Source organism: Erinaceus europaeus, chromosome 1, assembly GCF_950295315.1.
Source record: "Erinaceus europaeus chromosome 1, mEriEur2.1, whole genome shotgun sequence".
NCBI lineage: Eukaryota > Metazoa > Chordata > Mammalia > Eulipotyphla > Erinaceidae > Erinaceus > Erinaceus europaeus.
In genome coordinates this window covers 73,207,783-73,235,558 of record NC_080162.1, presented here as the reverse complement: position 1 = coordinate 73,235,558, position 27,776 = coordinate 73,207,783, and the positions used below count along the sequence as shown (strand labels likewise).

Sequence of the window (27,776 nt, the reverse complement as noted above, 5' to 3'; positions counted from 1 at the left end):
CTAGGGATTTAACTTGCTTGAACACCAGTTTGTATGCCTAAAGCCCCAGGGCCCCTGGGTTTGATTCCCCCTCCATATGCCAGAGCTGAGCAATGATTTGATTCTTTCTCTCCCTCTTTTATTCTCTCTGTCTCTCTTATGATAAATATATATATTTTTAGAGAAGTGCATGTTTTGAACTCAGCCATCAAATTTTGGGAAACAAAATTGCCAGGATAAGAGTAGAAAGACTAGGCAGAGAGTCCAACTCTGAATTTTCCTCCTTGTTTCTCCTGTGATAGTGAGTGGAAGAAAAAAGGGAAATGAGTTAAATGAACACCTATTTTAGGTTGTAATTATCTTTCCAGTTACTAACCAGTAGTATTGAGTTTGTGCAGCAGTATGTAAAACTCTCAAAATAAAACAAAAAATATTAATTTTTTTGGTCGAAGGAAGAAAGGGGATTTCAAGCTTTGGCGGTATCTAAACAGGGCTTTTACATTGCACTTCACCTGAACTGATGAAACAGTAAGGGGCTTGGGAAGTAATGCACATGCTAATACCTTTAACAAAAGAGAAATTGGGAAGGAGGCAGTTTGCCTCAGCAGGGTTGAGTCTTGAGAGGGGTGAAATCGAAGGGTGAGGTATTTCGCTCACATGACAGTAATTTCTTGGGTGATCTTATTTAGGAAACAAATCCAGAAAGACTGCATAGTGGGGGGCTAGAAATCTGGGTTTTGAGTAATGAGTGGCACAACTATTCACCATCTTAGTACTGTAAAGAAAATAATTTTTGTTGTCAGATAGTGAAGGTTTATGCTATTGTTTTTCTTAACAATATAAATGCCGTTGGCGTTCAATAACCGTGGTGATAGGACAGGATGAGATAGCAATAAAGGCTATGCAAAGGCGTTTCATGCCTGAGGCTCCAAATTCTCAGGTTCAGTCCCCAGCACCACCGTAAACCAGAGCTGAACAGCGCTCTAGGGGAAAAAAGAAAAACGAAAATATTTAAAACAAATAAATAACCCTGATATTCAAAGATGTGGAGAGTGTTCCCAAAAGAGCGAGAGTAAAATTTCTATTCAGTGGGAGCTGGCTGTGTGCCAGAAAGTGAGGTTGGTGTCACCGTCGCTTGCTACGGATGAGAAGGCTGAGCCAAGCCCTGAGGTGCCCAGCAGTGCGCGAATGCGCTCTCCGCCGCGCCCCACCAGTGTGTGCGAGGGTGCAGGAGGACCTCGCCCGGTGCGTGCTGTCGCCTGCGCTCCTCTGGAGCAAGACGCCAACTATCTCTTTAAGAAGCAAAGTGCAGACGGGCCGCTTACGCAGCAGCCCGCGAGCCTCCCACTGGCTGGTCCCCGCAGCCCCCCTCAGCCTCCCCGCCCGCCTTCCCTCCCTCCCGACAGCCCCAGTCCCGGCGAGCGAGCTGCAGCCAGCCGCCTCCAGCAGGGGCTCCGGAGAGCAGCGGGGCGGCCCGGGCTGGGCAGCCTGAGCCATGGAATCCTCCGCAGGTGATGACAGGGACCCCGGGGACCTCCAGGCCCCCCGCCCCGCTGAGCCGGCCGCAGCCCAGAGCGCGGGCGCGGGCGCGGGCGCGGGTGCGGATGCGGATGCGGGGGAGGTGGCGCGGAGGAGCGCACCTCCCTGCGGCTGGCGGCTGCGGTGGCCCAGCTGTCAGCGCCCGGGGCGTCCGGGCTGGCGCTCACCCGCCACGCTCTGTCTGTCTCCCCACCGCCGCAGGTTGCTGATCCGGGCTGGGCGGCTGCAGCGGCGACTGCAGAGGCGCTGCGCCAAGCGAGGCTGGAGCGGCGCGGGCCCGCGGGTCTGCGGAGGGCAGGCGCGTGGACTCAGGTGAGGAGGCCGCGGCCCAGCCCGGGGCTGGGAGCCGGGAGCTGGGAGCAGGGACCCGGGGACTGGGGATCAGGTGCCAGGAGAAGGCCCTGCGCTACACCGTGGCGGGCGGCGGGCGACGGGCGGGGGCAGTTTGCATGCTGCGGTAGAAACCCGCAGCGGACACCCGTCGACGAGGGGTTAACTGTGACTCATCTTACCCGCCCTTCATTCTCCTAGATCCTTCTATGCGGCCCTCTCTGGTGAAATTCACTCCTTAGAGGATGCTGGTTGCAGCAGGGAAGATACCCAAGGTGGGCGTTGGGGGGGGGGGGGTGCTTTAGGAACCGCCCCACTCCTGTGTTCTTTCTTCCCCTCTAGGCATTTGGCAAACACTTGAGCCTGCCTGGAGCGGGGTGGGAGGGTAGCTGGGGGTGAGAAAAGGATCGAACCCCACACCCAACCCAAGGTCAAGTGACAACGACTGATTCCTCATCAGAGTCCCCTCTGAGAAGCATCAAAGCCCTGAAGCCCTGAAACAAACCTAGGGAAATGCCCGTGACCCAGAGTGAGGGAGATCTAAACCCCAGTCTCCCTGGAGCTTCCACAGTCTGAAATGTTTTCTCCTTTGACTTCCCAGCAAAATGCTGGGCTGCTGGGAGCACCTACTAGCCTGGGGAGCATCATGTTCCCTTTTTTCTACCTTCCATGTTGAGGAAGGTCTGATCACACTTTGCCTTCTCTGACTATCAGGTGGGCTTCCCAGAAAAAGGCCATCATCTCTACAGGCAGGGCCATGTAGGAATGGTGTTGAAGATGGGGGTTCTAGTCCCTGAGCTTCCCAACTGGCCACAAATAACCATCTTAAAACTCTGTAGACATGGTGTCTGTTTATCTGCTAATACAGGTGTTGGGTCAGATGATTCATGCCTTTCAAGTGGCTAACTTGTCAGGGGGACCCTCTCTACTTAGCAACTCAGAATTTAAACTTGGGCCTCTGACTTAATTAACATTTCCTCAACTGATCTCTATCGACTATGGATTTCTCCAGAGAAACATTGACCTTGTGGGCCTTATGGAACTGGAGGCATCAGAATGTCCTATATTGGCAATGGGATGACCTTTGTCAATTTATTTCCCTTCTCCAAGCTTCAGTTTCCTCATGCCTTCAAGGATTGATGTGAGGACTAAATCACACAGACACACACACACACACACACATACACACACACACACAGAGGGAGAGAGAGAGAGAAGCGTATAAAATATTATCTATACCTGTTACATGGTTTTCCTCAGGGATACAGGACTTGGGAGAGCAAAGCTACTTTTAGTTCTCTTTAGGTCCTCTTTCCTCCCTCCCCCACTACTCTGCAGTCTCTTCCACATCCTTGCCACTGGTGTCCCAGACAGGGGATAATGAATATCAGAATGCATTGGACTATGGGGCTGGAGGCCTAGGAAGCATTCAGGAGATACAAACATTTCCACTGCAACCTCTGTGACATCATTCTAGCATGAAAGTTTTCCATGGAGACATATACAGCTCAGAACTGGATTTGAGAAATCTTGACATCAAAGGGCAGATATATATATATATATATATATATATATATATATATATATATATATATATTCCCTTTTGTTGCCCTTGCTTTTTTAAAAAAAATTTTTTATTATCTTTATTTATTTGATAGAGACAGTCCAAAATGGAGTGGAAGGGAGAGACAGAGAGGGAAAGAGACAGAGAGACACCTGCAATCCTGCTGTACCACTCCCAAAGCTTTCCCCCTGCAGGTGGGGGCCAGGGGCTTGAACCTGGGTCCTTGAGCATTGCAACACGAAGCGCTCAACAAGGTGTGCCACCACTGGCCCCCTGCCCTTGCTTTTTATTGTTGTAGTTACTATTGTTATTGATGTCGTCATTATTAGATAGGACAGAGATAAATGGAGAGAGATGGGGAAGACAGAGGGGGGAGAGAAAGAGAGACACCTGCAGACCTGCTTCACTGCCTGTGAAGTGACTCCCCTGCAGTTGGGAAGCAGGGAGATCGAGCCAGGATTCTTATGCTGGTCCTTGCGCTTCGCACCATGTGTGCTTAACCTGCTGCGCTATTGCCCGACTCTCAGGGCAGATTTTTAAGGCCAATAGGTGGATCCGAATCTTGTGTGCTGACTGAGGGAAGGTGGGAGACTAAAGCTTCCAGATTTCACAAGGATCCTCTTGCTGCTCCTTTGCCCTCCCTGGGGTCTTACCAAAATCTCCCTGAGATAAGGGAGTCAGGTTTTTGGTGCCCATATTTTTATTTTTTATCTTCCCTCCTGCTGTAATTTTTTCAGTCTAACACTCACCCTTTCTTGCCCCAGTTTTTTTCTGCAGATGCTTTTTGCCTTTTGACAGCATGATAAAGAAATCTTCCTATAGGAGAAGTGATGCATTTTGCTGTTGCATCATTTGGACCCAAAGAGACTATGTCCGAATTTGTCCTAAATCCCCACTAGACTGTGAGCTCCTCATGGCACAGGCCCTGTCCTTTTCCCCTGTGTCTCCCACCTCTAGCCTATGGCTAGGCAAAAATGTTGAGTCAAATAAGTGTGAAAAAATCATATCCCTTAGCCATTTAGATGAGGAAGAAGCTTCTGGAATGTTGTTAGTAGTATAGGGAAAATCACTCTCAAGAACTACTTGGCACTACTGTACAGAGTGTTGATTGTCATTAAATATTCCTATTGCTTATACTATAATGGTTGCTATGGCCAGTGACCAGCAGTTGTCTTTAACTTCTCCTCTTGTCAGACTTGAAAGAGCTAGATTATCTGAAAGTAATGACATTGTCCAACAGATGTTTCTGACTGATACAAGATAAATATGAAGAACGAGGTTTAGATAGTCCGTGATTTCTAACCTATTTGCTAGCTTTGAGGAAAAGGGGGAAATAAGTAGAATCAAGGTGGTCACAACAGAACACACAGAAAATCAGGAGACCTGACCAGGTTGTCATCCTACCATATTGTGTGACCTTGGGCCAATCACATCTTCTCTCAAGACCTCTGGGTCCCCAGCTATAAAATGAGAGGACCAAACTACCTGATCCTTAAGGCCTCTTTTGATTCTGAGATTCTGTCGAGTGGATTTTGTTAAATAAAAGTAAAACAACTATTATTGCCACCAGTATCATTTTAGCAGTACCAGCCTCTTACCTATCACTGGTCAGCCCCAACAAGTTATACTTATTTTAGAAATGAGGAGGCTGAAACTTAGAGATTGATTTGCTTTGTATTACACTACTAGAAGTTGCTGAACTGTTATCTTGACTTGGAGTACGTTCTTCCGAAGATTTTACCACCACCCCATAAATTCTGTGCTACTGTCTGTGAATTGTATGTGTGTTTGCATGTATGCAGAAGGGTTTGGAGAAGAGACCACTGTGAAAGACTTAAAACCAGAGATAAGGCACTTCTTTAGAATAATTACTGCAGAGAACTTGCTTTTTTTTTTTTTGCCTCCAGGGTTATTGCTGGGGCTCAGTGCCTGCACCATGAATCCACTACTCCTGGAGGCCATTTTCTCCCCCTTTTGTTGCCCTTGTTGCTGTAGCCTTGTTGTGGTTATTATTGTTGTTGATGATGTCACTCACTATTGGATAGGACAGAGAGAAACGGAGAGAGGAGGGGAAGACAGAGAGGGGGAGAGAAAGATAGACACTTGCAGACCTGCTTCACCACCTGTGAAGCGACTCCCCTGCAGGTGGGGAGCCGGGGGCTCGACCTGGGATCCTTATGCCCGTCCCTGTGCTTTGCGTCACATGTGCGTAACCTGGTGTGCTACCACCCGACCCCCAGAACTTGCTTTTTTGAAGAATATACATCAGGACAGCAAAGTTGTCTGGAGCTCTACTCCTGGGGGTGGGGTGGGGAGTCGAGTATACCAAGGAGAGTGACTGGGCAGAATAGTAATCATGACAGACATAATTTCTGTGTGACATCTTAAATGTAGAAATACGCTGTTTTATACAAGATTGCTTATTTACTCCTCGGACAATTCCATTATGTAGACACTAATTTTATCCATTTTACAGGATAGAGAGCAGAGTAACATGGATCTTGCCCAGAGTTACACAACTAATGTGTTGAAGAGCCTGACAGTTTAACTGGTTGTACACTATACCCAGTACAGAAGGGTTGCTTTTAGTCTAAGTCCTAACTGATTAACTATGAGTAGACAAGTTTCCTTCTGAGATTCAGTTTTCACATCCCATGAATGGACTGGACACACTCACTGGTTCTAAAAGGCCTAAATACTTGCTTATTCCAGAATAGGAGTAGCTAGATAAGAAGTTGTCTAGTTAAACATCAGTCAGAATTTGTTTTATTATATATTAGTCAAGCCCTGGGATAAATCCACAGGGTACAGGAATGAGTAAGAAGTGATCTCTAATTTTTAGGAGCTATAGTGTGCATTAGTATGGCTGTGATAGGAGACACAGAAGGGAATGAATTTCCCTGCTCAGTGGGTCAGGAAAACTTCCCAGAGGAGATGCCATTGTCACTGCCTTGTTTTCTGCAAAGTACATGTTTTATATTCATGTAATAATAATAACAACAGTAACTATAGTAGTAGCAATAATGCCCTACCTAGTTTTAGACATTTTAGAGTACTTTTTATTTATTTATTGGGTAGAGATAGAAAGAAACTGAGAGCAAAGGGGGGATAGAGAGGGCGAGAGAAAGAGAGGCATCTGAAGCACTGTTTCACTGCTAATGAAGCCACCCTTTTGCAGCTGGGGACTAGTAGCTTGAGCCTAAGTTCTTGAGCATTGTAACATGTATGCTCAATTAGGTGTACCACCAGCGAGCCCACAGTTCTAAAGTTTTGTTGGCATTTGACCCCAGCAACCCAAACTGGTCATGGAGTCTTTAGGACCATTCAAGCTGACTTCCAGCTTGAATGAGTTCTGACACAGTTCCAGTGGAATTTTTCCAAGGTAGACCAGAACCTTTCTTGTCCTTAAAGACTTCTGAGACAGAACTGAAATTCCTCTTGGAAAGCTAATCTGGTGCCTACAGCCATCTAATCGATTTAGGGAATTCTTCCTCATAGCTTTTCTCAGCATTCTGTCTATTGGGATCACGAACACCTAGAGAAAAAGGCCTTCCTCAAGGCTACTCAGTAAAGCTAACACCAGCCTAACTGGGGTTGCACTTCTGAGCCATATGTGATCTTTCTATATCCAGGTCACCAGCAGCCTGAGGGACTATTTCTTCATTTGTTGGGCAGCTCACATTGAATGAAGGTTTGGTGCATGTGATTATCAAGCTAGAGCTGAGGGCCCTTGGAGAGGGGAGGCCTGTGGTCCCCAGGCTGTTCTGCACCTCTGAATGGACAGATATTTAGGAAGTGTTTGTCACATGCTCGGCACTGTCCTCTGAATTGGGGTGCTGAGCCAACCAAAAGAGGGTGTCTGGAAGCGGCTTGGTGCAATGTCAGGAACCAGCAGCAAGAAGTGGAGAAACTCGGGGCCTCTCCTGTACTCTGTCATCAGCTTCCTGGGTGGCCTGAGACAAAATCCTTTGTATTTCCACACTTGTGAAATGAAAGCCAGAGGTGGTGGTCTCAAAGGGCAATTTAAGCTCTGGTTGGCTCACTATTCAGCAACTGTATCTTCTGTTCTGTAACTACTTATGAAGTACAAGAGTGGATATGCTACAGATAACAGTAACTGGAGGAAGAATGAGATAAATATAACAAGAGGCATGAACACATGCTCTGTGGGCCTGAGGGAGGGACAGGGCTTGGGAAAGGCTCAGTTCAAAAGGCACCTCTTCCAAGATGGGAGGAGATACAGATAGAGATGTTAGGATTTTTTTTTTTTTTAAGTGTACTGTTAATCTGGGACAGGAAGGCTGTATAACAAAGCAGTGGTTGTCAGACTTTGATTTCAAAGGTCAGTATATTTGGGAACCCATGCTAGGTGGGCCATCTTTGTGTTTTTCCAGATGAGGACAATGAAATGGCATGCAAATAGTGTGCTGCTTACTACCACTGTCATGGAGTGAACAGAAGAACCTTTTAACATACTTAACCTCAACATAAGAAGATTATGGGAGTCAGGTGGTAGTGCAGTGGGTTAAGTGCACGTGGCACAAAGCACAAGGACCGGTTAGGATCCCAGTTCGAGCCCCCGACTCCCCACCTGCAGGGGAGTCGCTTCATAGGTAATGAAGCAGGTCTGCAGGTGTCTCTCTGTCTCTCTTCCTCTCTCTCTCTCTCTCCCCCTTCTCTCTCAATTTCTCTCTGTCTCTATCCAATAAGAAATAAAAAAATAAGATTTATAGTATCAGAAAGGTAGTCTTTCAAATTGATTTATTAAAAACTTGTTTAAAATTATATAAAAATTTATTTTTAATTATTTGAAATTTATTAAAATTTCCAGAGGCCCAGGAAATGGCACAGTGACTAAAGTATTGGACTTAAGAACATGAAGTCCCAAGTTCAGTCCCAGGCATCACATTACCAGAATGACACTTTGGTTCTTTCTCTGCCTCTCTGTCTCTTGCACATACTCACTAATCAATTCTCTCTCTCTCTCTCTCTCTTTCTTTCCTTTCTTTCCCTTGTTCTTTCTTTTCCCAGAGTACTGGTCAGCTGTACTGGTGGTGTGGAGGATTATACTTGAGACCTTAAAACCCCAGGTGTGAGAGTCTCTTTGCATAACCATTGCTATCCCCCTCCCATTAGTCAATAAATATTTTTAAATTTCTAAGGGCTGAATAATTGGGTCAACAGTAAAGCAAATTCCTTATATGCATAAGATTAGGGTTCACTTCTCAGCACCACAAAAAAGGGCTGAGTAGTGCTCTTTCTCTTTTACATAAACACACACTAAATTTTTAAAACAAACAAATACTCCATGAATTGTTCATGTTTTGTTCTTTTTATCATACACTCATGTCTTTATGTTGGGTGCTGGCATCGGGCTTCTTAGGTATAAATCTTAGCCAGGTTACTTTTTCTTTCAGAGCTTCTGTTTTTCTCATTTGTAAAACAGAGAAATGGCACTGTTTACCTCATAAGGGCAATCAGAATTCTAGATCTCATCATCATAAACCATCTGAAACAAGGGACCTCAAACCCAGTCATCTACAAAGGTAAAGCAGGCTGGAGGGTGATTGGAAACTATTGGGTTGGCAAGTGTTCATTTGGGAGAGGCAGATGCCAGCTTGCTCCTACCATTCCTGCCATCGCAGAATGTGGGCCCAGTGGTGCCAGAGCTTCCGGTGTTCGAAACAGAAACCTGGGTGTTTCTCTGAGGGCATCTCTTGACCAACTAGCTAACATTTTTAATGCATGTATTAACATGTGTCTGGGATAGGTCATCAGTCTTTGTCCCCTGGCATAAGGTTCTAGATGCTGGGCATGTAGTGCCCAGTGGTTGTGAACTGCTAATGAGGCCAGAGAAGGGCAACAAAGCTGGAAGGTCAGACTTGGTCAGGGTGTACCTTCTCTGCAGGCCTAAAGATCTGGGTCTTACCTTTGCAACTTGTGCTTTCAGACACCCAGTTTCAAAGACCCATAGTGTGACCCTTCCATTTCGACAGCTCTGTTGGGTTTGTGTCTGCAAGGACGGAGGCCATCAGACACCTCTGCACCCCTTGAGGCTTACATTACCAGGCCTCCCAACCACAGGCTCCCTGGAAGCTCCACTAGCAGCCTCTGAAGAGGGAGCTCAGCTGGTAGTCTGGGAAGCCAGGCACAGAAGCCATCCTTGAAGTTTCTGTTAGTTCCTGAGGGGTGCAGAGTGGGGTGCATGGTTTCTATTCTTTCAAGCCATGCTGGCCTGGAAGTTCTGGCCTGGAGATTCTGCTGCCTCCCTCTTGGCTCATGATGAGGTCTGGACAGGAAGCATTTCTGCCACATGACCCCCACAGATGAAAAATTGGGGATCTGGTTATGGAAGAAGACTAAACTGTTTCAGAGAAGAAGCTTCTCATTAGCAGTAAGGACTCCACTGTGAAGAGGCTGTTCTTTTTCACCTCAGTTACTTTTACTTGCTCCTGAACTGTCTGCATTAAGGTTTCTTCCTACCATTGTTGCTTTCTCCCTCTGACTGGATCTGTGTCTCCAGGGCTAATACAGATGTCACCTTTCAAGTATTTCTCTTCTGACTCCCATAGCTCCTTCAGATCTCCCAGGTTCTCAGTTGCTATGCTGAGCCCCAAGCACTGAGCTCAAAGCACACCCACACCTTGAACTGTTCCCAGCCCCTGCCCAGCAGAGACCAAGCTACTCTGCTGCACCCAAGGTCCAAAAGAAAACTGCAGGACAAACATCTCCATTTCCTGTTTTGTGACTTCTTTCTGGAGAAACCTTTTCCCACTCCATTCAGGAGTGGGTGCTCATTCTGAGTGGTCCACGACTGGGAGAAGATGGGCCTTGGAGTTCATTAGAAACAGCAGTAGATAGGTGTTAGACCAAATCTCAGAGTTCACCCACCCAAGTGCAGGGGTCAGGGTTCAAGCCTAGACAGTGGCAGCCCCCTGGCTGTGCTCTCTGAGTGGTCCAGAGCTGAGAGCATGGACTTGGGAGTTGGATATGTCAGCACTGTCATTTCTTTCTATCATTTACATTTTGACTGTGGTGTGGAGAAGATTCACAATTTCTCTAAGCTGTTTTCTCCTCAGTGGTAAAAATGAGCATCATAATCCTAATCCTGGCCTTATAGGAAAAAAACAGGTGAGAGCAGGATGGCCATAGTTTACCCAGTAGAGCACATGATTTACCATGCAGGGGATTCTGGGACCAATCCTTTGTGCCATGTGGGAGTACAACAGCAATGGGGGGAGCCCCACAGATGGTGGGGCAATGCTGTGGTGTCTCTCGTCTGTCTGTTTCTCCTCCTTCTGCTTCCCTCTAAAGTGAAGAATGTAAAGATTAGCCTAGGGACAGTTCTGTTGTGCATGTGGGAAGCCTTGGATCTGCATCAACATATATGAACAAGGGGGTGGGTGGTGGCTCCACCTTCAGGAACAGTGGAACAATGCTGCAGATCTCTCTCTCTCTCTCTCTCTCTCCTCCATACTTTTCTTTGTCTCTCACTTTCTCTTGAAAAGAAATCAAAGGAGAAAAAAAAAGTGACCCTCCCAGGAATGGTGGATCTGTGCAGGCACCTAGTCCCAGGGATAACCCTGGCAGCAATAAATAATTACTAGTGTGAGAATTCAACTAGACTAGAAGTCCCATATGTGTAAAGCATATATGCATTAGCATCCAGTAGGCACTTTATAAAGGGCAGTGCCTTTCCCTCCACAGATAGAAAGAACCTCAGAACTTCCTTGGCTTTCCACAGTTGCACTGAGTCTTCAGTTTGTAGTGAGGTCTGTTCTCACTGAAGGTATTCAAACTGAGTCTGGGCAACTGCAATAGGAATGTTATTCATAGAAATATAGCTTCAGTCAGATGGATGTTGGGCTTTGAAGCCTTCAGATTCTTTCCTGCCCTGAATTTCTGTGATTCTATGAAGACTCAGATCTCATGTCAATTATTAGAAATCAGTTGGGGTTTGACTTTGTTGTCAGTTTAACACAGATGAAAGTGGATTCTGTTGGAGTTGTGAACTGTTTGAAGGTTTTCTCCCAAGAGGTGGCAAGGCTAGAAACAAAATAAGGTCCAAAAAGAAGAGTTCTAACAGGGAAGCTTACTGGGGTGTTTGAAGCATGTGGCTAAATGTTTATTTGCTAGAATTTGGGAAAGGCAACATACATTGTGGCTGATAGGAATGAACTTCTGAGAGCAAGAATTGGGTTTGATTTAACTCTGAAGCCTGAGCACCCAGCAGAAGCCTGGCACACAGAGAGTATTCTGGAAAAATAATGAGCAAATGACAAATAGGCCTGGTGGTTCGAGCAGATGGAACCCTGGGCAGTTTCAACTCAGTGTATGAGTGTGCATCTTTGTGTGCATGTGCCTAGCTTCCTAAAATTCCTCCCACTTGCTGCTGCTCCTTCTTTCCCTGTCCCTTCCCCCCCACCTCCAGCATTGTTAAATATAGTCAACAGATAGCAAGCTGCATATAATTTAAATGAACACTTTGGTCAGTTTTGCCATAGTATGTAACCCATGAAACTACCACCACAACTAAGATAATAACATAGCCTCATCCCTACAAGTTTCCTCTTGCCTCTCTCTTACCCACCTCCTTCCCACTTTTCCCTAGGCAACTATCCATCTGTTTTCTGTCACTATAGACTGATTTACATTTTTCTAGATTTGTTTTTTAAATAAATGGGATCATACAACATTTACTTTTTTTTTTACCTGACTTGCTTTGCTCAGCATACTTATTTTGAGATAATCTTTCTCCCTTTTTCTCTCTCTCTATAGTATTTTGAGATTGTATATATAGCTTATTCTCCTTACATGCTGAGTAGTATTCTATTAGATGGAAGAATAAACCACAATTCATACATGTATTCATTTGTTGATGTATTCTTTTTTTATATACAAGGTTAAAGTTATATTGAAAGTGTTGTTTAAAAAATGAAAGACAGTTCTAAACACTAAAATATGAAGTTTTTTCATAAATGTAACAAAATATATGCAAGATTTTTTCCCAAAAGCTAAGACATTGATGAGAGAAATAAAAGATACAATTAAATGAGATATATAATATACATGAATTAAAATATAGCTTTGTATGCAGTTTCTTCACATTGTTTTATAGATTCAAAAACTGGTAGTATATAGTTGTACTAGGAGATGTATATTTATTTCATTTGGGGCCCGGCAGTAGCACACCTGGTTAAGTGCACATATTGTCATGTGCAAGGACCCAGGATTTGAGTCCCCGCTTTCCACTTGCAGCAGGGGCTGGGGAAGCTTCATGAGTGGTGAAGCACGTCTGCAGGTGTCTGTCATTATATCTCCCTCTCTGACTCTCCAAACTTCTCAATTTCTCTCTGTCATATCGAGTATAATAGGCAAAAAAAAAAAAAAAAAGAAAAAATGGCCGCCAGGAGAGGTGGATTCGTAGTGCCAGCACAGAGCCCCAATGACAACCCTTGTGGGGGAAAATAATATTTTATTTATTTTTGATAGAAACATAGAGAAATTGAGAGGGGAGAGAAGTAGATAGAGTGGAAGAAAGAGACACCGCAGCCCTGCTTCACCAATTGTGAAGCTTCTGTGTGTCCAGAAGGGAATGGAGGTTTGAGGGGGGGGGTCCTTGAGCACTGTAATATGAAATAATAATAATAAAGTGCTCTTCGGGATACACTCCCTCCCAGTCCCTGTTTTCTTTTTATCTATTACAAATTAAGCTACTATGAATATCTGTGTATGTCTTTGTATGGATATAGTTCCCTATTTTAAAAATGGCTATACCTTTTATATTCCCATCAGCTGTGTATGAAAGATCTAATTCTTTCACAGCTTCACCAGCTATGGGTATGATCAGATTTTTAATTTCAGCCATTCTAGTAGGTATTGCCTTATGGCTTTACTTTGAATGTCCTTAGTGACTCAGGATATTGAGATCTCTGTGTGCTTATTTGACAGCCATGAATTTTCTTGGCTAATGTATTTGTTCAAACATTTACCCATTTAAAAACATTTAACTGTTTGGTGGTCATGTTATTATTTGAGTTGCAAGAGTTCTTTTTTTCTATATTATTATTTTCTTAATATTTATTCCCTTTTGTGGCCCTTGTTTTTTTTTTAATTGTTGTAGTTATTATTGTGGTTGTTATTGATGTCGTTGTTGGACAGGACAGAGAGAAATGGAGAGAGGAGGAGAAGACAGAGAAGGGGAAAGATAGATAGACACCTGTAGACCTGTTTCACCGCTTGAAGCAACTCCCCTGCAGGTGGGGAGCTAGGGGCTAGAACCGGGATCCTTACGCCGGTCCTTGTGCTTTGCACCACCTGGGCTTAACCCACTGCGCTACCGCCTGACTCCCACAAGAGTTCTTTATATGTTCTGGGTGCAAGTTCTTGATTAAGTGTATATTTTTTAAAGATTTTATTTATTTATTTATTTATGAGAAAGATAGGAGGAGAGAGAAAGAACCAGACATCACATGTGCTGCCGAATATCGAACTTGGGACTTCATGTTTGAAAATCCAAAGCTTTATCACTGTGTCACCTCCCAGACCACGGTTAAATGTATATTTTGCAGATAGATTCTTCCAGTCTGTGGTTTGACCTTGTTGGGGTTTCAGATCCAGTGAGCATATGTGTGGGCACCTGTATGTGTGGGTGAGAGCGGGAGAAACTAATAGCCTGGCTTGCTCAGAGACTCCTGCTACTGAAGGGAGCTCTCCCTGCTGCCATCTAGATTGAAAAAGGGCAGCTCCTAGAAGGACTTAGAGCTCATGTGTCTCAATAGCCTCATTTTGCACAAAGGGAAGCAGAGTCCCTGAGACCCTGTGGGGATTTAGTGTCAGAGTCTATACAAACTTCCAGAGGAAAAGTCCCTTTGACTGGGTGTCTTGAAGCCTTTCCTTGTTGTGACCCTGGATCAGTCAGTCATGTCACTTTTCCAAACCTCCCTCACCTTGCCTGTGTAATGACATAACAGTGCCTTCCTGTGGGTGACAATTGGGTATAAACTATCTAGATGACCAACCTAACTCCAAAAAATGGCAGGTGTGTAATGGAAACTATCTGTTGCCACCAGAAGGCCTTTGGAAGGCCTAAGGAAGATTTGTTGAGTGAACTCTGGACTAGGTTTGAGGATGTGTCAGCTAGAAAGATCTGGGCACCCTTTTCTGCTTTTCACTGGCCTATGCAGAGCCTGGGTGAAGGAGTGTTTACTTCTTCTGTCTGAAGCCCTTTCACAACCCACAGCAGTACACAGACAGCATAAGAGGAGTTCTTCTCTGTGTGTTTGCATTTGTATTTTTGTGTGTGTTGGCTCAGAAACCCAAATGATGAAAGGTTGTGGTCCACAGGTAGAGAGATCTTTATAAACAGACTATGTCCTATTGATATAGCAAGTGCTCTGAATGTAGCATGTGCTGTGGGGCCACCAAGGAGGGAGCATGAATTGTGTCCTGTGAAGCTGCACCCAAGCCACCATGCTTGAACAGAGCTTGGAAGCTGAGTTGGTGGAAAAAACTTGGGAGATGTTTTCTAGGTGTCAGAGCTTGGTGAACTTACAGGTGAATGGCTCAGCAAAGATGGTCAGAAGAACATGATAGGAGGTGAGACTGACAAGACAGACAGAGGTCACTTTGCCACAGACACTACATGGGGGTTACTAACAGATAGGGAGACATAGGTGCCAAGAGGTTGCGAGAAGTGGACTCTTAGACTTAGGATTCAGTGGCAGAGACAAGAGCTGTGATTCCCAGTTCTGTTTTCTTGTTACTTTGTTCCAGAAAATATGACTAGTAGAGCTCTTTCAGGCCTCCTTTCCCTGGTGCCTTGATGGACTGTGGGTTCTCAGGACTCCCAGAGCTGACTGGTTGGTGGGCTGCCTGACTTCCTTGGCTGGGTGTTTGCTAGGCCTTGATTATGAATCCAGCCCCACTCAGCACCCAGGAGGGCTCCCTACACTGAAGACAAGCTTCCATTTCTCTCTGGCCCTTCAGGCTGGATAGCAGGCAACCAGATTCTCAAGTCCAGTGTGATCACAGCACATAGGTCAGAACTGCTGCCTCTCTGGACACCTGTCTTCTTTAAGCTGGGTATTTGGCCACCCCTGAGAAAAATAGTTTCTTTACTAAGGAAGAAACAGGACTAAACAATGAGTGGCCAGTGGCCAGTGGCCCTTATCCACACCTACCTATGCACGGACCTGAGCATCAACACAGTTCTCTTTCTCGCCCTCATTCCCCTGCAGCCCAATCCTAAACAGTTGGCCTCCTAAATTTCTCTTGAAGTCATCTTTGTTTCCCTCACTTTCTCTTCTCTGCTTCCACCTTTGCTCTTAGGGTGTCTCTCCTCAATTCTCTAGTTCATTTTCATAGAGCTGGTGCAGGTTTATTGTTCCTCTGCTTGGAATACTTTTCTGTAAGCTCAAAAGGCATTCTTCAAATCCCCCTCCCCCCCCCCCATCATGTGACCTGGCAGTACTCAAGCCTTTATGGCTCTCTTGCTCCTCTGTGTCTCCATAATGTTAATCCCAACTTCTACACTCAATTCACAACTTTGGAGCCGTCCTCAGAGCCCTGCTCAAGGAGGCCGCCTCCTGAGTTCTGTAGACACTTCCTCTCTTTTTCTACCCAGCACCTCCCTAACACATGCTTGGATGACCTGAAGAGGGCCCAGCACACAAGGGACACTTGGTAAATATTGACCGAAACCCTGCCCTAGCTGCCACGTCAACAAGGGGTGCTGTCATTAGAAGAGTGGGGAAGCGCTGAGAATGTGCCGTCAATTTCAGAGCTAGGTCTCCCCAGGAGCCCTCAGTTCCCCCCCCCCCCCCCTTGCCACAGGAGAATGAAGATATCACCAGAGCAAAGAGATACAGAAAGGCTACTTGGATAGTTCTTTTATTTAAGCTTGAATTCCTGACCATTTAGGAGGCAATGTTAATTGCTAGTGGTTTTGACAAATGGAAAACAAATGATGTGCTTATGCTGGGGGGGGCGCTACTGGGGGGGGGGTCAGCTGGCAAAATTCATCACTTTAGGATGACAGTTTGGCAGAATGTTTATTGGCCTTATAAATATGCCATTGGGGATATATCCTGAAGAAATAACTCTAAACGGGGGCTGGCTGCTGGTGGCACACCTGGTTAAGCAAGAATGTTACCGTGCTCAAAGACCAGAGTTCAAGCCCCTACTTCCACCTGCAGGGGGGAAGATTCCTGAGCAGTGAAGTAAGTTTTACAAGTGTCTCTTTCTCTCCTCTGTCTCCCCCTTCCCTCTCATTTTCTCTCTGTCTTATCAAATAAAGTAAATAAATATGGTAAAAAAAAAGAGAAAGAACTATAAATACAGAAATATAAATATATACAGATTTGTACAGATACTCAAATATTAAAGCATTGTTTTTGTTAGTGAGAAAATTTAATGTTCAACAGAAAGAGGAAATCTTTGGAATATGACAAAAGCCACAAATACTTCTTATAAAAGATATGCCAAATCATGGGCAATTCTTAAACCATGTTAAAATTTTAGAAGCTACATAGAGATGTGCCATGGTCATAGCTATGTAAAAATGGATGTCCCAGGAGTCAGACGGTAGCGCAGCGGGTTAAGCAATATGTGGTGCAAAGCGCAAGGACCGGCATGAGGATCCTAGTTCAAGCCCCCGGCTCCCTACCTGCGGGGGAGTCGCTTCACAGGCAGTGAAGCAGGTCTGCAGGTGTCTATCTTTCTCTCCCCCTCTCTGTCTTCCCCTCCTCTCTCCATTTCTCTCTGTCCTATCTACCAATGATGACATCAATAACAGCAACAATCAACAATTACTACAACAACAATGAAAAACAAGGGCAACAAATGGGAAGATAAATAAATATTTTTTAAAAAATTTTAAAAACGAATGTCCCTTAAACCACATTTTTTTCTTTCTTTTTCTTTTCTTTTCTTTATTTATTTTTGCTGTCAGGGTTGTTCCTGGGGCTCAGTGCCAGCACTATGAATCTTCCATTCCCAGTAGCCTGTTTGTTTAATTTAATTTATTTTTTTTCCTTTATTAGATAGGACAGAAAGAAGTTGAAAGAAAATAGGGAGATAGAGAGAGGGAGAGAAAGATACCTGCAGACCTGCTTTAACTATTTGTAAAGCAGACCCCTGGCAGGTGGGGAGCAGGGGCTCAAACCCGGGTCCTTATGCTTGGTAATATGTGCACTTAGCCAGATGCACCACCTCCAACCTCCTCCAGCCCCCCCCCCACACATTTTTTCTATGCTTAGAAATAAACTAGAAGGGTGGCTTAGCACATAGAGCACCAGATTTGCACATATATGGTCTCAAGTTCAATCCTTGGCTCCACATGTGCTAGACTGGATGTTCTAGTGCCTGCCTCTCTCTCTCTCTCTCTCTCTGCCTCTCTCTTGATAAAATTAATATTTCAAAAATCAAGTAGAGGGACAGTGAAATAGCTCGTTTGAATAATACACTGCTTTGCTATGTATGTGGCCCATGTTTGAGCCCAGCCCCCACTGCATTGGAGGAAGCTTTGGTGCAGTGGTCTTTCTGTCTCTCTCTCTCTCTCTGCCTCTCTCTGCCTCTTTGTCTTTATAATAGATAGACAGATAGGTAGGTAGATGGATAGGGCTAAAAGAGACATTGTAAATTTTGTGAACTTCTTAGGATAAACTATTCATTTGTTTCTGGCCCTTGTTTTATAACATTAGGGAAAAAAGAATCTGGACAATGTATACTCAGCCTTACAAATGCTTAAATCTTCACAGTTGGGACTCTGGTTTGTAGATGAGGAAGCTAAAGCATATGGCCAATCCTCTTCTTTTTTTAAATTTTTTTCTTTTTAATATTTATTTATTTCCTTTTGTTGCCCTTGTTTTATTGTTGTGGTTATTGTTGTTATTGTTGTTGGATAGGACAGAGAAAAATGGAGAAAGGAGGGGAAGACAGAGAGGGGGAGAGAAAGATAGACACCTGCAGGCCTGCTTCACTGCCTGTGAAGTGACTCCTCTGCAGGTGGGGAGCTGGGAGCTTGAACTGGAATCCTTATGCCTGTCCTTGCACTTTGTGTGGCCAATCCTCTTCTAAAGATTAGGTTTTCTTGCTGGATTCTGCTCTAGGATAAAGTCTTTGCACTCCAGGCCACTCCAGAGGCCCCTGTGATGATGAAGCTCTCTGCTTGCTCAGGTGAAAAGGCAGGTGAGACTGACACCTGAGAGCGCCCTGTCAACAGAGCCCAGGCAGGGGTTTATCTTACAGGGGAGAGAAGGTCAATGGTAGCAACATATGGAAGGAAGAAAACGTTCTGCTGGCTGCAGCCAGAGCAGATGTTCTCTGCTATCCATCTCTGATGCCACGAACCTTTTCCTGAGTAGGATTTCTCTTTAGCTTTAGTCCCTCATTTTGTATTTTCCACCTTCTATCTGCAGTCCAGAGTTGCAATCCTAGTGTTCAAATTCTAGCCACACCACTAATTTACCTGGGGCCTCAGACAAATACTACCTCAAACTCTACCTTCCCATCCTCTATCCTCCACCTATAAAAGGAATTGACTGTCGTGATGGAAGACATAACCAAAACAGGCCAGGTATAAAAGCAAAAACACTGGGGCCAGCCTGTGGTACACCCAAATGAGCACACACATTACCATATGCAAAGCTCAGGGTTCAAGCCCTCAGCCCCCACTTGCAGGGGGGAAGCTTCCTGAGTGGTAAAACAGGTCTACAGGTGATTGTTTTTCTCTCTCCCTCTTTACCTCCCCCCACTCTTAATTTTTATTTGTCCTATCTAATAAAAAATAAAAATAAGAAAGGGGGAAAATAAAGAAATATGCCTACCAGAATCAGTGGCTTCATAATGCTGGTACTGAGTCCCAGTGACAGCCTTGGTGGCAGTAAATAATAATAATTTAAAAAGCAAGAAAACTAATAAAGTGGAGAATTCTTACTCTCGGTCACCCATTGCTAGGCCAGAATATAGCCACAGAACTGCAAGATCTTTTGATTTATTTAAGACAAACCAGAAATCTAGATTTTTAAATGAAATATATCAATTTCTAAATACTGAAATTTAATTTCAATACATACACATGCAAGCCTCCCAACCCCCACCACCTCCACCCCCCCCAAAAAAAGCTGTTTATAGTCATGCTATGGTCTATTGGCTACTATTTGAGGATCTCCAAAAGTCCCTTGTCTCCGGCACCTTGTGGTTTTCACCCCCCTGGATCCTGGACTTCTGATCAACAAATGTTTCTGGAACTAATGCCTGGGCAAAATGAGACCCAGGCCTGTTAAAGAGGAAGGGGAAGAAGATAAGGTACTGAGGGCTGGGCGGTAGTGCAGCGGGTTAAGCACACATGGCACAAAGCACAAGGACCTGCATAAGGATCCCGGTTCAAGCCCCCAGCTCCCCACCTGTAAGGGAGGGGTCACTTCACAAGAGGTGAAGCAGGTCTGCAGGTGTCTATCTTTCCCATTCTCTGTCTTCCCCTCCTCTCTTGATTTCTCTTCTGTCCTATCCAACAACAACAATAACAATAACAACCACAACAAGGGCAAGAAAATGGGAAAAATAGCCTCCAGGAGCAGGAGATTCACAGTGCTGGCACTGAGCCCCAGTGATAACCTTACAGGCAAAAAAAAAAAAAAAAAAAAAAACTAAGGTCCTGACTCTGGCTCTACCAGCTCCCCTGTCATGACCTAGGCAAATATACAGACCTTGGAAGTCTCTGTCCCACTATCCAGCTATGGATTGCAGTGTGCCAGGCTCTGATCTTGGCAACTTGACCTATACAACTTCGCATTATCAGCACAACAATGATTAACCTCAGTTATATATATTAGGAAATTGACCCAGGGAGTAACTAGCCTGAGAACACAACTCCCACTGAACTAGGAATTGATCTATAGGATTTCATCCCAGATTGTCTAACTCTACCTCCTGAGTACTTAAATATAGTCTTTATACCCATCTGAGGAGGCTTGCGGGTGTTGGTGCTAGTGCTAATGGTAGTGTTTAGTAGATGGGTGGAGTGCACAGATATGAGCATGATTATGTATGCACATGCATGCATTCCTAAGCACAATTAGACCCATTGTGTGCAAATCTGTGTAACATAGCTGCACTCTGTACCCATTTTTCTCACTGCAAGTGCTGGGCTGTACGTGTACTTAGGAAAAATACAAGGTTAGGCTCATGTGAGCCTCTAGTCACACTATTTCCCATCTCTTGATCCACACATAACCTTGTTTTGTGTGTGCTTCTGTTGAAAGACACTTTTTTTTTTTTTTTTAGTATATATGATGGAAGAGTTAAAACCGAATTCATGGCAATGGCACTATATCTCATCCCTGAATGAATCTGATTGCTTTCTGCCTGAGGCACATCACTACCTGTTGTGTACAGGAACAGTGAGTAGTATTTGATGGGGGAGGGCGATTTAAGCATAGAAATTACCAAAATAAGCACCTAAAGTGGTAGAACCTGGAGACAGCTCATTCCATAAAACTCTTGAGGACCCAGGTTTGAACCCCACCACCACCATGCACAACAATGGAGAATGCTACACAAATGGTGGTGTCTCTTCTCTGTCTCTCGTTCACTCCCTCTTTGTTGTTCTCTATCTGAAAATAAAAAAGGAAAACAAAAGTCCATCAGTAGTGGAATCACACAGGTGTGAGGTCTAAGATAGGCAAATAAATCAACAGCACTAAATAGGCCATGCAAAAAGCACTTGTGTACAATATGACACTGACCATACTTTGCATTGTAGCAGACAATAGAAAGTTTTCACCAGGCCAGGCTGAGTGCACATGTCACACCTGGCTGAGTGCACATGTTACAATGTGCAAGGACCCAGGTTCGAGCCCCAAGTCCCCACCTGCAGGGCGAAAGCTTTGTGAGTGTTGAAGCGTTGTTACAGGTATCTTTCTGTGTCTCACCCTCTACCACCCCCTTCCCTCTTGATTTCTGATGTCTCTATCCAATAAATAAAGATTTTTTAAAAAGAAGTAGAAAGTTTTTACAACTGTGCATATGTCTACAAATAAATAACCTTGCAAGAACCTCTAGTGTTGATTTTGGGATTACAAATTTTAGCAAGTAGATGAATTTGCAAGTTCAGAATCCACAAGCAATGAGGATCAACTGTGCTTACATAGATGTCAGTTTTTGCTGTCAAGACTTGGGGATATTTACACAATCACTGGATTTTTCTAAACTCTGCTCTGAGTGTTCACACCTACTTTCTTTCCATTCTTCCTTATGAAAATTTGCTTGCCTCTGGAGACAGAGCTTTCTCCATGGTAAAATGGAGATGATACCCCCTAACTTTAGGAGGTATAAGGAGAGCTAAGAAAATAAATATAGAGTATCTGGAAGTAAGTCCAGCAAAATGCTGCTGAAATAACAGCTTTAAAACCACACTGAACAGCAGCTGTGTTTCCTCTTCCGGGTCAACTAGGAATACCAAAGGAGACCACCTGGGACCGCAACAAGACAGGACTAGAATGACTTCAGGAACCCACCAAATCACCGGTGAGTGCAAATACATGTGGCTCATGGACAGAGAGGAGCCTAGGGAGAGATTAAATGGCTGGTAACAGTCCAACAGTATACCAGTTAAGACACCACCTCCAGTCTGTTTCACCAACAAAAAAGACAACTGAAGGGAAGAAAGGACTCCCTAAGAGTCACCAAATGCAAATGTAGCTCCATTGCTACTGCCCTCAGAATATGGAGCAGTGTGGGGGGGGGGGGCTGTGCTGACACCTGGGGACAGAGAACTAATGAGAAAACTCAGGAGATCTAAACCTCAGTGGCCAGGTGGTGGGGCTGTGAGAGTCTCTTTGCATAACCACTGGATTATCTCTGCCCCACTGTGCTTTATCTCTTGGTCAGGAGTCAGTGGTTAAGCTAAGAAGCCTACTTATAGTTTAAAAGTATTCAGACTTCCATAGCCTACAGGGAAGAAAAAGAACAAAAGAGGCTTTTAAGCCACTAAGGTCTAACTCAGGGATTAAAATAATATCGAATCAACTGTCAATTTCCACAATTGTGAACCCTTTAACTACCTTATTTAGACACAAGTCGATCCAGGCAGGAGTGATCAGTAATTTGAAAAGTACTGAGAGAGGGACCTCATAACATACTATATAAAATGGTTAAACCAACAAGTAGAAATACTGGAGAAAGAAACCAGGACAAGAGTCCAGCTAAAAGCCCCCCAAAGGCTGAAACACAAAATAACATCAAAACACTAGTTAAGGAAATCATCACAGGAGTGAGTAAAGAGTTTGACAGAATTATCATTAGAAATTTAGAAACAACAAATGAGACTCTGGGAGAAAACACTATCTCAAGGTTATTAGAGAACTGAAAGCTGAAATAGCTGAGCTAAGAACACAACTAGCTGAACAAGCTAAAACAGTATCAGAACAGTGTAACAAAATAGATGAACTCCAGAAAACAACAGAGGGGAAAGAGAATAGATTAAGTGAGGCTGAAGACAGAATTAGCAAGATCAAGGATAAATTAGAGACAACTAAAAAAGAAGTAAGAGATCTCAAAAAGAGATTAGGAGATACTGAAAACAACAAAAGAGTCCTATGGGATGACTCAAAAAGAAATAATATATGCACTTTTGGCTTACCAGAGGAAGAAAGAGAGGGAGGGGAAGAAAGCATTCTTCAGGACATAATAGCTGAGAACTTCTCTAGTCTAGACAACATAAAAGACATAAAGGTTCAAGAAGCCCAGAGGGTCCCAAACAAAATTAACCCAGACTTCAAGACATCTCCTATTTAGAATGGAAAGGATTAAGGATAAAGAAAGGATCCTGAAGGCTGCAAGAGAAAAAACAAAGAGTCAGCTACAGAGGAAAACCCTTAAGATTAGCAGCTGACTTCTCCACACAAACACTACAGGCCAGAAGAGAATGGCAAGATATCTATTCAATGCTCAATGAGAAAGGCTTTGAACCAAGACTACTGTATCCTGCTAGACTGTCATTCAGACTAGATGGAGGCATCAAAACCTTCTCAGACAAGCAAGAGCTGAAAGAATCAACTATCACCAAGCCTGCCCTGAAAGAAGTTCTGAAAGGTCTCCTATAAACAGTCAGACCACCATAAATATGCCATCTATCAGAACACTCTAAAAATCTACAAGAATGGCATTAAAATATCTTCAATCTATGATATCAATAAATGTCAATGGCCTGAATTCACCTACTAAAAGACACAGAGTAGAAAGATGGATCAGAAAACACAACCCAACAATATGCTGTCTACAGGAAACCCACCTAACTCAACAAGACAAACACAGACTCAAAGTGAAAGGATGGAAAACTATCATACAAGCCAATGGCCCACAAAAAGGGAAGGAACAGCTATTCTCATATCTGATACGATAGACTTTAAAATAAATAAAATTTTAAAAGATAGGGATGGACATTACTTAATGCTCAGAGGATCAGTCAATCAAGAGGACTTAACAATTATTAACGTCTATGAACACAATGATAAGCCATCTAAACACATTAAACATCTGCTGAAAGAGCTACAGCAATATATTAACAGCAACACAGTCACAGTAGGGGACTTCAGCAACCCACTCTCTCAACTTGACAGATCATCCAGGCAGAAAAATCAATAAAGACATGAGGGAGCTAAGTGAGGAGATAGATAAACTAGAATATTGGACATTTTCAGAGTCATTCATCCCATGAAACTGAAATACACATTCTACTCAAATCCACATGGGTCATTCTCAAGGACAGACCATATGTTAGGCCACAAAAATAGCATCAGCAAATTCAAGAGCATTGAAATCATCCCAAGCAATTAAACTAACACTTAACAATCAACAAAATATTAGCAATAGTCCCAAAATGTGGAAGCTCAACAGTACACTACTTAACAACTACTGGGTCAAAGAGGAAATAAAGGAAGAAATAAAAATGTTTCGAGAGTTCAACAAAAATGAAGACACAGGTATCAAAATATTTGGGACACAGCTAAGGCAATATTGAGAGGGAAGTTCATAGCCATACAAGCAAACATTAGGATACAAGAAAAAGCACAAATAAACAACAGCTTGATTGCACATCTTAAAGGCCTAGAAGAAGAAGAACAAAGGAACCCTAAAGCAACTAGAAGGACAGAAATAACTACAGTTAGGGCAGAAATAAATAACAATGAAAATAAGAAAACCATACAAAAATAATCAACGAAAGTAAATGTTGGTTCAAAGGGTGAACAAAATCAGCAAACCTTTAGCCAGACTCACAAAAAAAGGGGGGGGGAGAAGACCCAAATAAATCGAACCATAAATGAAAGAGGAGATATTACAACAGACACCACAAAAATTTAACATATCATGTGAGGCTTCTATGAACAACTATATGCCACCAAGCTAGAGAACCTGGAAGAAATGGACGGTTTCCCAGATACCTAAGAAACTTCCAAAATTAAGTAAAGAGAAACTAGATAACATGAACAGGTCCACCACAGCTAATGAAATTGAAATAGTTATCAAAAACCTTCCCAAGTATAAAAGTCCTAGACCAGATGGTTTTACAAATGAATTCTACAAAACCTTCAAGGAAGAGTTAATACTTCTACTTTTAAAAGTCTTCCAGAAGATTTAAGGCACTGGAATACCCCCTGCCAGCTTCCATGAAGTCAACATCACTCTGATACCAAAAGTAGACAGGGACACAACCAAAAAAGAAAACTACAAACCAATATCTCTAGTGAACATAGATGCTAAAATATTGAACAAAATTCTAGAAAACTGGATATAGCCGTATATTAAAAAGATTGTTCATCATGACCAAGTGGGGTTTATCCCAGGGATGCAAGGCTGGTTTAATATACATAAATCAATCAACATGATCCACCACATCAATAAAAGCAAGACCAAAAACTACATGGTCATATCAATAAATGCAGATAAAGCCTTTGACAAAATACAACATCCCTTTATGATCAAAACGCTACAAAAAATGGGAATAGATGGAAAATTCCTCAAGAGAGTGGAGTCTATATATAGCAAACCTACAGCCAACATCATATTCAATGGTGAAAAACTGGAAGCACTTCCCCTCAGATCAAGTACTAGACAGGGTTGCCCATTATCACCATTACTATTCAACATAGTATTAGAAGTTCTTGCCATAGCAATCAAGCAGGAGCAAGGAATTAAAGGGATACAGATTGGAAGAGAAGAAGTAAAATTCTCCTTATTTGCAGATGGCATGATAATATACATAGAAAAACCTGAGGAATCCAGTAAGAAGCTTTTGGAAACCATCAGGCAATCCAATAAGGTGTCAGGCTACAAAATTAACATTCAAAAGTCAGTGGCATTCCTCTATGCAAACACTAACTTAGAAGAAGTTGAAATCCAGAAATCAATTCCTTTTACTATAGCAAGAAAAACAATAAAATATCTAGGAATACAACTAACCAAAGAAGTGAAAGACTTATATGCTGAAAATTATGACTCATTAACTCAAGGAAATTGAAAAAGACACAAGAAGTGGAAAGATATTCCATGTTCATGGGTTGGAAGAATTAATATCATCTAAATGAATACACTACCCAGAGCCATGTACAAATTTAATGCTATCCCCATCAAGATCCCAGTTTTTTAGGAGAATAGAACAAATGCTACAAATGTTTATCTGGAATCAGAAAAGACCTAGAATTGCCAAAACAATCTTGAGAAGAGAGAGCAAAACTGTAGGCATCACACTCCCAGATCTCAAATTGTATTATAGGGCTATTGTCATCAAAACTGCTTGGTACTGGAACATGAACAGACACACTGACCAGTAGAATAGAACTCAGAGCCCCCATACCTATGTACATCTAATCTTTGATAAAGGTGCCCAGACGATTAAATGGGGAAAGCAAAATCTCTTCAACAAATGGAGTTGGAAAAAAAAGATTGAAACATGCAGAAGAATGAAACTAAACCACTATATTTCACCAAATACAAAAGTAAATTTCAAGTGGATCAAGGACTTGGATGTTAGGCCAGAAACTATCAGATACTTAGAGGAAAATATTGGCAGAACTCCTTTCCACATAAGTTTTAAAGACATCTTCAATAAAACAAATCCAATTACAAAGAAGACTAAGGCAAGCATAAACCTATGGGACTACATCAAATTCAAAAGTTTCTGCACATCTAAAGAAACTAGTACCCAAACCAAGAGACCCCTCACAGAATGGGAGAAGATCTTTACATGCCATACATCAGACAAGAGGCTAATAACCAAAATATATAATAAGCTTGCCAAACTCAACAACAAGAAAACAAATAACCCCACCCAAAAATGAGGAGAGGACATTGGCAGAATAGTCACCACAGAAGAGACCCAAAAGGCCAAAAGACACATGAAAAAATGCTCCAAGTGTTTGACTGACAGAGAAATGCAAATAAAGACAACAATGAAATACCACTTCACTCCTGTGAGAATGTCATACATCAGAAAAGGTAACAGCAGCAAATGCTGGAGAGGGTGTGATGTCAAAGGAACCCTCCTGCACTGCTGGTGGGAATGTAAATTGGTCCAACCTCTGTGGAGAACAGTCTGGAGAACTCTCAGAAGGCTAGAAATGGTCCTACCCTATGATCCTGCAATTCCTCTCCTGAGGATATATCCTAAGGAACCCAACACACCAATCCAAAAAGATCTGTGTACACATATGTTCTTGGCAGCACAATTTGTAATAGCCAAAACCTGGAAGCAACCCAGATGTCCAACAAGAGATGAGTGGCTGAGCAAGTTGTGGTCTATATACATAATGGAATACTATTCAGCTATAAAAAATGGTGACTTCACCATGTTCAGCCGATCTTGGATGGACCTTGAAAAATCTATGTTAAGTGAAATAAGTCAGAAACAGAAGGATGAATATGGGATGATCTCACTCGCAGGCAGAAGTTGAAAAACAAGATCAGAAAACACAAATAGAACCTGAACTGGAATTGACGTATTGCACCAAAGTAAAAGACTCTGGTGTGGGTGGGTTGGGAATACAGGTCCAAGAAGGATGACAGAGGACCTAGTGGGGGTTGTATTGTTATGTGGAAAACTGAGAAATGTTATGGATGTACAAACTATTATATTTACTGTCAAATGTAAAACATTAATTCCCCAATAAAGAAATTTTTTTAAAAAGGCCACTACTTTCACGCCTGGCAGTAGTGATCCTGGTTGAATGCACAAAGACAATTTTTAAGCCCCTGGTCCCTACCTACAGGGAGAAATCATTGTAAGCCATGCTGCAGGTCTCTCCCTATCTATCTATCTGTCTATCTATCTATTTATCTCCATGTTCCTTCTAGATTTCTCTATCAA

At 43.2% G+C, this 27,776-nt stretch overlaps 1 protein-coding gene across 10 annotated transcripts in view; it reads left to right on the top strand.

Moving 5' to 3' along the window:
• The first annotated feature begins 1,370 nt into the window (after nt 1-1,370).
• Nucleotides 1,371-27,776, top strand: part of SNPH (syntaphilin) — a 49,290-nt gene continuing 22,884 nt past the window's right edge. For 3 of the 10 annotated variants that reach the window (XM_060187703.1, XM_060187700.1, XM_007523082.3), the window contains exons 1-2: nt 1,474-1,490; nt 1,720-1,830. The gene's annotated coding sequence lies outside the window, so the exon portion shown is untranslated. Of the gene's footprint in view, nt 1,491-1,719; nt 1,831-2,047; nt 2,124-16,056; nt 16,097-27,776 lie in introns of those variants that run through there. The other 7 variants (XM_060187678.1, XM_016188130.2, XM_060187654.1 and 4 more) reach the window with 4 other exon arrangements.